The sequence below is a fragment of the Phyllobates terribilis genome, unplaced genomic scaffold, assembly GCF_046119375.1.
Source record: "Phyllobates terribilis strain yellow unplaced genomic scaffold, ASM4611937v1 Scaffold_3__8_contigs__length_932513732, whole genome shotgun sequence".
Lineage (NCBI taxonomy): Eukaryota > Metazoa > Chordata > Amphibia > Anura > Dendrobatidae > Phyllobates > Phyllobates terribilis.
The window spans coordinates 306,349,102-306,359,265 of record NW_027362763.1 but is presented as its reverse complement, the minus strand read 5'-3'; positions in this window follow the sequence as shown (position 1 = coordinate 306,359,265).

The window sequence follows — 10,164 nt, the reverse complement described above, 5'->3', positions numbered from 1 at the left end:
TCTTTGGCCCTGATTCATCAAGACCAGCGATTTTCTCGCCGGTCTTGATGAAGGGGAGTGGTGGAGTCAGACGTTCATGACACCTCTGTGCGCCACGCCAGAAATCTTACTCCGCTCAGAAACCGGAGTGGGATTTCTGGCATAAAGAATGCCACAGCTCATCATAAACTAGACGAGTTGTGACATCACGCCCCCATCCTAGCTCCACCCATTTTGGAGGCGCTAGAAGAAACTGGCTTAAAAAGGGCAATAGTAGCAAAATTTTTGCGCAACTCCGAGTTGTGCAAAGATTTTGAGACTTTTCAAAGCAATTTATGCCATAATTCCAGTCCTTACTAGGACTCCTAAATGCTTTATTACGATACAGATCATGTGCCGTTTGTGGAGGTTACTGCAGGAGATTGAGGCTGCATTCGCACGCAAGCAGCGCAAAGCCACTGGGATCTGTTAACTGCTCCTCTCCACAATAACTTAATTTTGCAGGGAAAGAGCTTTTTGACAATCAGGACCGCGTGGCCGTTAATAGTAGTTGCAGGTGATCAGCAGTTTCCCTAGAAATTAAGTGATTATATAAACGGAAAGAGTTCAAAGATACAGACTTAAATGCAGTTTTTATCTCATCAGATTTTTACAATATTATAGCAGTTCATGGCTGTTTTTCATGGTGACAGGTTCTCCCTAAGGATTTGTTCTCTACCTTGATTCAAAATAGGATACTTCCAACACATTGTGATAAGCAATATTTGATGAATTTCCAAGCTCTCCAGCATTTTTCAGAATTGTCAAAGTTAATAAGGATCTTGAGTGGGTGTGAAGCGAATCCTGAAACTTTGCGTATGTAGGTTCAAATTTGTGTATAGGTAGAGAAGAAGCCTGTAATACAGTATCAGATGCAATTATCCACTGTCTTTTTCAAAATGGCTTTGGATCATCCTTAAGGAGTACATTTCACTGGATTTTTTTATTTTTATTATTTAAATCAGAGTACCTCCTCTATTTGGTGCTGCTCAATTGATTCTGGAATCATCTGGGCCATCTATTTGGTGTTGCTCTATTCCAAAATTATGTCCCACAATAATAAAGATGCCAATTTTTCCTTCAACCCACGCCATAATTTTTCTGTAAGCATTTGGCCATTGCAATAATAGAAGAAAAAAAACAAAATCAAAACAAAACTGCGTCATAGAGGGGAAAAAAGCAAATCCCCATAGAGGTCACAACTGCAGCCTGGATTCGGGTATTCTCATTCTGCGGTCACCCCGTCCCTTCCTGCTGTTGGAGTGCTAGAGCACAAAAGCAGCAACACCATGCTTGATTGTGTTATAGGCGATGCTGCTCTCCTGTGCTCAAATAGCAGGAAGGGACACAGCAACCATGCAGTTCTCAACATGATCACAAGACAGATCTGATCTCAGGAAAAGATGCTGAGCCAGGCTGCGGCTGTGACCTCTGTGGGCGTTTGCCTTTTCCACTCTATGACACAGCTGTGATTTGATTGCCCAGTGTCAAAAAAGGAGAAAAAGGAAATGCTCAGAAGTTCTGTGGTACACGCCCAGTTGTTGTAGGGATAATGAATCTTTAGAATGGAGGGACACAGAAAAAGAAACTCCAGAATCAGTGAGGCAGCAAGAATTGTAGGAGATACCTAGTTTAAATTAAAAAATCCAGTGAATCACTAAAAGTGAGTCACTATAAATGTGTAATTTTTGGGTCCAACTTTGTTGATGATTCAAGTTCTAATATATATATTTTTTACTAGTTGGAGAAATACTGATCTCCAAATCCTCTATATAAACATGGAATTATAAGAGAATATTACTTGAGAGCATGGGAGCAGGCGCATACTGTCTATTATCTAATTCAAATATGAGGGTAGCAGACATTTTTCCCGTAGTGCCAACCAGTGTGAGATCCAGTTCAGATTTCCTGTGACAGATTTTTATATTCAATCTGTTTTTATAGAAAGTAAGATTTTCACAAATATAAGAACTAGCAATAATAAAGATATTACATAAATGAACAAGTTGGTCACCCAGGACCATAATAAAATAGCAAAAGCCATAGAGAGGAAAAATAAAACCATAAGCAGCATTTTCAAACTGAAATGTTATTGCTAATGAATATAACAACTGCTAGAATTATTTCACTTTTAGTAGTCAATGAGATAAACCTTAGAACAATTATCAGCGAAAAGTGTGGGGGGGGGTGGAGAAGAGGGAGGCATGTTATAGGGAACTTTCTACGGAAAATTCCTCCATCCAGTATAGATTTGCCATTTTTGTATACCATTCAGCTATAGTAGGAATCGAATGCCAATATCGCGGAATCACTGAACACTCTGCCGCTACACAAAGGCAAAGTACAGGTGCATCTCACTAAATTAGAATATCATCAAAAAGTTAATTTATTTCAGTACTTCAATACAAAAAGTGAAACTCATATTATATAGAGTCATTACAAACAGAGTGATCTATTTCAAGTGTTTATTTCTATTAATGTTGATTATTATGGCTTACAGCCAATGAAAACACAAAAGTCATTATCTCAGTAAATTAGAATACTTTATAACAACAGCTTGGAAAATGTTTTTAAAATCCGAAATGTTGGCCTACTGAAATGTATGTTCAGTAAATGCACTCAATACTTGGTTGGGGCTCCTTTGGCATCAATTACTGCATCAATGCGGCGTGGCATGGAGGCGATCAGCCTGTGGCACTGCTGAGGTGTTATGGAAGCCCAGGTTGCTTTGATAGCAGCCTTCAGCTCGTCTGCATTGTCGGGTCTGGTGTCTCTCATCTTCCTCTTAACAATACCCCATAGATTCTCTATGGGGTTAAGTTCAGGCGAGTTTGCTGGCCAATCAAGCACAGTGATACTGTTGTTTATAAACCAGGTATTGGTACTTTTAGCAGTGTGGACAGGTGCCAAGTCCTGCTGGAGAATGACATTTCCATCTCCAAAAAGCTTGTCGGCAGAGGGAAACATTTAGTGCTCTAAAATTTCCTGGTAGACGGCTGCGCTGACTTTGGTCTTGATAAAACACAGTGGACCTACACCAGCAGATGACATGGCTCCCCAAACCATCACTAATTGTGGAAACTTCACACTAGACCTCCAGCAGCTTGGATTGTGGCCTCTCCACGCTTCCTCCAGACTCTGGGACCTTGATTGCCAAATGAAATGCAAAATTTACTTTGCATTTACTTAGTGTCAGTGACTGCCTTCTGGACATCTGTCAGGTCAGCAGTCTTCCCGATGATTGTGGAGCCTACTGAAACAGACTAAGGGACCTTTTTAAACACATAGGAAACCTTTTCAGGTGTTTTTTGTTAATTATTCTAATTTACTGAGTTAATGATTTTCGTGTTTTCATTGGCTGTAAGCCATAATCATCAACATTAACAGAAATAAACACTTGAAATAGATCACTCTGTTTGTAATGACGCTATATAATATATGAGTTTCACTCTTTGTATTGAAGAATTGAAATAAATTAACTTTTTGATGATCTTCTAATTTAGTGAGATGCACCTGGCTGTATATCTTTCTTTTGATAGCTTATTGATGACGGTACAAAACAAAATCTGCACACTCATGTTCAGAAATGAGGAATATTTTATTCAGTAATGTAATCCCAACAAAGTAGTAACGTTTTGGTCATTTACTTTGACCTTCATCAGACTGTGATATACAATAGAAGACAAAAAAAATTAAAATGTCTCATGTCAAAGAAATAATAGTAACAATAACAATATATTAATCCGTAAGTTGGTGAAAAACCGCTGTTTATACGTGATTATTTTTCTGAAATCTTTAATGTGTAACAAGTATTTCATGAACAGCGTATCGATCAAGCTACTCAAAAAATGTCAGTTGGAGGTTTGTAAATTGGAACTACAGCTGTGTGCATAAATTTAGCACAGTATAACGATAAAGTTATTAAATAACAATTGAGTAACATTTTGAGTAGCTTGATCGATGCGCTGTTCATGACATACTTGTTACACATTAAAGATTTTAGAAAAATAATCACTAACAGCTGTTTTTCACCTCCTTATAGGTTAATATATTTGTTATTATTATGTCTGCTATTGCATATTACAATCTGATGAAGGGCAAAGTAAATGACCGAAACGTTACTACGTTGTTGGGATTGGTTTACTGAATAAAATATTCCTCATTTCTGAATACAAGAGTGCCAGATTTTGTCTTCTACATGATTTAGGAGTGGTATCCTATCTGAGCACCTTATTAATACGGAGTGACGTGCATCTTCATTCATCTTATTGATGAGGGTAATATGGATAAAAGAGCTATCTGAGGAATGTTTATAACCCTACACCCAGTGATTTGATGGTATGTTGAAAAAAAACGTTCTCCCAGAAGGGTTTAATCTTACTACATCCCCACTAAATGGGAAGCATCATGCCCTTATCCTGTTCACAATGCCAGGATGTGCCAGGGACAGAGGGGAAAAATGGCATGTCAATGGGTAATGGAACCATCTTGATAGAATTTTGTAATTCTTCCCCTGAGCATGGCAAGCTTTTTGTGTGTGAATAAAAGCGCTTTCATACAATCAGATAAAGGAATGACCACCCCTAATTCCCATTCTCAAGCCCATTAAAAACCTAACTCGCCCATGTTTCCCTCTCTAATCAGAAAGTTATAGAACAGAGAGATGGCATGACCAGACGGGGACTCCTGCAAAAATACATTTTCAAAAGTAGGTGTGGACTGAAGAGAGCACTCCATTCCCTCAAAGTTTAAAAAGGAATGTAACTGAGTATTCAAACCACAAAAGTTTCTTGGTCGGAAATCAATCCTTTAGGGAATTATATGAACATAAGCTATAGCCATTAAGTACATGTTGTAAGCGGGTGTCCTCCATAGCTCTCCTGCCGAAAAAAGATTCCCTTATGTATTCCGGTTGAAAAGAAGGATTGCCGAAAAGTGGTATTAAGGGATCAAGAATCTTGGAGAGAAAGTTTCTTTTCAGTGGGGTGTGCTATATTTTTTGAATGCTGCCTTGTTTATGCTAGTTTGGGGTCCCAATAGAGAAACATCAGCTGGGAAAAAAACAGGGAGATGCCTCAAAGGTATAGGTACCCTTTCTTGTTCAAGCATCACCCATTGTTTAGTTGAAGTATGAAAGCGCCAATCTAAGAAATGGATAAGAATGGAAGCCTGGTAATAGGCTTTGAAATCAGGAAGTCTTGCTCCTCCCATAGATTTGGGACAAACCATTGTTTGTGTGCCTATTCTAGGCCTTTATCTACCCCACACAAACCTAACCAAAGCAGAGCGAAGTTTTTAAAAAAAGCTGTAAGGGGGAAAAATGGGGCAGTTTGAAAAATATACAGAAAATTAGGTAATATATCCATTTTGATGGTGTTCATCCTTTCGAATCAAGATAGTTTCCTCTGGCCATAAGTCATGAGGTCTTTAAGAGTTGGGTCATTAAGGGTAAATAATTTAGTGGAATCTGAAGAAATGGACCCTTCCAAATATTGGTGTGACACTGAGTCACTACTTGCGGACAAGCCGTGAGACAGGGTAATCAGGATGTTTGAGATCAGATACCAGGATGGCTCGTAGTACAGAAGGGCAAGACAAGGGTGTGGTAAAACCACAGTCCGGAGTCAAATGCCAAGAGGATACGTCAAGATAAAGGGATAATGGAAACGGATAGTCAGAGGTCAAGTCCAGGGTCAGGTACCTGAGGTCAGACAGAGTCAAGCTGTAAAAGGATAATACACAAATCGTTAAGACAAATCCAAGGCCCAGCAAAAAGGACAAGGAAATCAGACACAGAGCACTGAGCACACACCCCATTGAGCAAAGCTACAACTGACAGTGGTTTGCTTATAACTAGTCAGTTAAATAGCTAGTGAATTATCAGGAACGGGAGACACCTGGAGGAAAGCCCGCAGGCTAGGCCAGATTGACAGCCCTGCTGCTCAATCGAAATACTGAAAGCCCAACACGCCCCAGCCTCAGATTGGACGACTGGGCTGTCACTCACCATACTTACAGTCCAGCACACTCCAGATACTATAGGGCGGCAGAGCATCACAATGGGTGATGAAACTAACAATTGGATTGTGTCCATTTGCCATCTAAAGGGGAAATCACATGGTAGCCCTCCTCGTGAGGTAATCGTTAGAGCCTCTGTTTTGAGTACTTTATTTTGAAATTGCTTAAAAGGCCAAACGTATCTAGCTTAAAGAAGGTAGAGAAATTTGCGGTTGTGGGATATATAAGAGGTCTTCAGCAGATAAAGCGGTTTTGTAATTTACAGAACCTATTTTTATACCATTTATGTTGGCGTTAGCCAAATGTTCCATTACTATGACGTGTAACGGGAGAAAGTGGGCAACCCTGTCTAGTCCCATTTCGGAATCACAATGGGAGAAGGTAATGATCCATTAACTCCAAAAACGTGCTGTGGGACTTGTGTATATGGAAAAGATCATTTGTAGGAAACATGGTCCAATGCCTATTTGTCATAGAGCTTTTCTCATGAACCCCTCCGCCCCCCATGTACACTGTCAAAGGATTTTTCTACGTTGACAGATGAAAGGCAAAAGGGTCTTAGATTTAGAAATTATAAGCATTGACTTGATAGTATTATCTTGAGTCTCTCGTTCTTTTACAAACCCCGCCTAGTCAGTGTTGACAAAAGGAGGGAAGAAGAGGTGCGAATCTGTCTGCCAAGATTTTGGAGAATAGTTTGATTTTGACATTCAACAAGGATATAGGTCTATAGTTAGCGGTGACTGATAGCGTGATTCCTGCAGCAGAAAAAGATCTAAATATGCGCCTTTAGTGATTGGAGGACAAATAATGTTTTCATCAAGTGAGTTAAAAGTCTTAGCGATTTAAGTGGCCAATTGTGTTTTACAATGTTTAGAAAACCCTGGGCAAAATTTGTCCGGTCCAGGGCATTTACCAGAGGTTGTAGATTGAATTGCAGTATTAATTTCGACCTGTGAGATATTGTCCTCCAGTGCATCAGACATGATGATCCAGGCATGGTAATGAAGTTTCTTTAATATATTTCGCAATACAGTCTGTCAGATCCGAAGGGTAAAGATCTGAATATTATCCCTCAATGTAGTACAACTTGTCACAGTATGCATGAAATATATCAATGATTTCATCAGGGTTATGAGAATCTTTACCATCATGTCTCTTAATGTACGGGATATATGTCGCAGAGGCACGTTGGTGAAGAAGTCGTTAACCCTGCTGTTCTGTTCGGTCAAAAATGACAGAATTTGAAATTTTATATTTTTTCAAATATTCATTAGGCGGTTCTGAAACTTAATTGACTTTTCCTCATTTGAGGGGTTCTTACTATGGGTATATATAGATTTTTTTTTGTTTACACTTGTACTGTTTGGTCAAAAATGACCAGTAGCCTTTTATACTAATCTTTAGCCATTTTTTGAGTAAAATAAAGGAGTTAATTTCATTTTGGACTATATATTGCATCTACTACTATTTATCAATTTATCTAGGTCCTTTTGGTCCGTGCAGATTTACACATACATTTTCAAATTACGGTACAGCAGATGGATTCGCTTCCAGTATAGTTATGGGCAAAAAATGTTCACATCATACCAACTGGGGCAGATGTTGCTGAAAAGAAAAATGACCGTGCTGGGTACTGTTAGAAAAAGTAAGCCAGAACTGCCATAAGGTATCCTCAGTAAGAGACGTTTATAGTTCTGTTTTATTTTTACTAAGGATACAACAGTAGTTTCTTACTTTCCCAAAAAACACAAACCGGTCATTCTGATGACGACAATGGACCATGATAGTGCAATCAGTAATTGAGACGACAGAAAGCCGGGCATGATTTTACATTACAATGCCACAAAAGGCGCAGTCGTTACTCTAGATCAACTCATAGGCACTTACATCTGTAAACGCAAAGCAAATCGCTGGCCAATGGTTGTTTTTTTACAACATTCTTGATGTGTCGGCATACAATGCATTCGTGTTATGGCGTGAAATACACCCAAATTGGAGCAAAAATAAACTATATAAAAGAAGAATTTTTATAGAGGAGTTGGGAAAATCACTGGTTAGCCCATATATCGAAGAAAGAAAAGTAACACCCAGAGATGAAGGCGCGGTGGCCATTGTCCACAGGATCCAACAGCATGCTAAAGAAAGTGAACCAATGGCTTCCACCGGCACTGCTACGATACCCACGGCCTCCACCAGCAACGCAACCAGCCTAAAACTGAAACGATGCGCCTGTCCAACATCAAGTAATCACAAAACAAAGTGATATGTTGCAGTTGTGCGAAGTACTTATGCAAAAGACATGTAAATTATAATTGTGACAAATGCAAACAGTAAGTTTACCGTGAACCTTATTTACCATTTTATAGAGAAAAAACTGAACTAATGTTTGCAAATGTGCAATATGCAAGAATATTGCAATAAGGCCATGTAACATTTTTTTGATACAAAAAAAATTAAAATTAAGTTTTTGATTTCATTTTTCATTTGTTTATGAACAACCATGTTCACATACAGTATAATAATGAGACAGGTATTCAAATAAAACACTTAAATTAGCTAAAAATCAAGACTTTAATAGGTCCAGTCAAAAATGACCAGAACCTTATAAGTGTATAGTAGACCCAAACAGAACAGGGTTAAAGAGGTCACCCACATTTATCAGGGATTTATCTAAAGATAGAAAGAGGAAGAAAAAGAAAAGGTCCAAGCTGATGTAATTAGGAGTTTTCCCCTGGCCCCAAATGGGTTTCTAGGACCAATAGACCCCTCTGGCCTAAAAAAGGAAGCTGGAGTGAGTTATATTCTACACGTGACTCACAGACTGTAGATCCCCTAGAAGGAGGCGGACTTTCTATTGAGGGTTACTCCCCCCCCCCCCCACCACCCCAGACCAAGAACCCCTAGCCTTTTTATAAGAATATATGAGCATGTTATCTATATTAATGCATGAACAATGATTCTATTAACAAAAACTACCATAGAAACTGAATATCTTGGATAACAATAAAACAGCATTATACTTTTGTTTCAGCCTTTCAGACTTGTGAAATAAACTGAGGGAAAGAAAAAGAGGTCAGTCTGGGGGAGAGAGAAATATCCCCATCATTCTGTCTTCTGAATTCTCCTCTGGGTCTCTAGCAAGGTTCTCTGTGTTTGGGAAATATTATCCAGGAAGACCCAGCCAGTTCATAGGTGAAATGTAGTAATGACCGAACATGCTCGGACAACGTCTTATCCGGGTATCTTGGGCGTGCTCTGATAATACGTTTGAGTCCGTGCAGCTGCATGGTTTGCGGCGGCAGACAGCCACAACACATGCGGGGATTGCCTAACAAACAGGCAATCCCCGCATGTATTGCGGCTGTTTACCGCCGCAAACATGCATCCACAGGGAATCAAACGTATTATCAGAGCACGCCCAAGATACCCGGATAACACGACATCTGAGCACGTTCGCTCATCACAAGTGAAATGGAAATGGTTGGGATCCCCAGTGCTGAGGTGAGAACTAGTATGACACCAGGGCTTTGGAGAACATGCAAAGTTCCAGACTGTCGTACTTGCAGGCGAAAAGAAAACCCCTAGGAGTATAGTATGTTTCGTTGTCTTAAGGCCTCCAGTAATGGTCTCAGTGGCCTCCATTTTTGAAGCACGTGACATAAGTCAGGCATTAGTTCGACTGAGACATCTTGGTAAAGAATAGAGTTCATCTACCAAGTCTTATTTAGGATGCGCTCTGTTTAGATCTGTGGATCCGGCTTATTACATCACACGGTTTTGTTGCATCTGTTAGTTGAGGACCTACAAATATGCGAGCTCTGTCAGGTTCCAACATGGTATCAAGGGGTAATCCCAGAATTTTGTTGAACAGGTGATGTAGGACCTCATCCAGGTCATGTTGCTCTACAGTTTCAGGGAGTCCCCTGACTTTGATGTGGTTACTTCTTCCTCTATTTTCAATGTCAGATATGCCAGCTGATAGGAGTCGGAGGAAATAGCCTGTTCGTATGCATTTAGTTGTAGAGTAATCGTGACAGTACGCGATTCTGTAGAGATTATTCTCTGTTAACTGTTGCACTTCACCCCTTATGGAGGCCATTTCTGCCTAATAAGAGAATTCTAGAC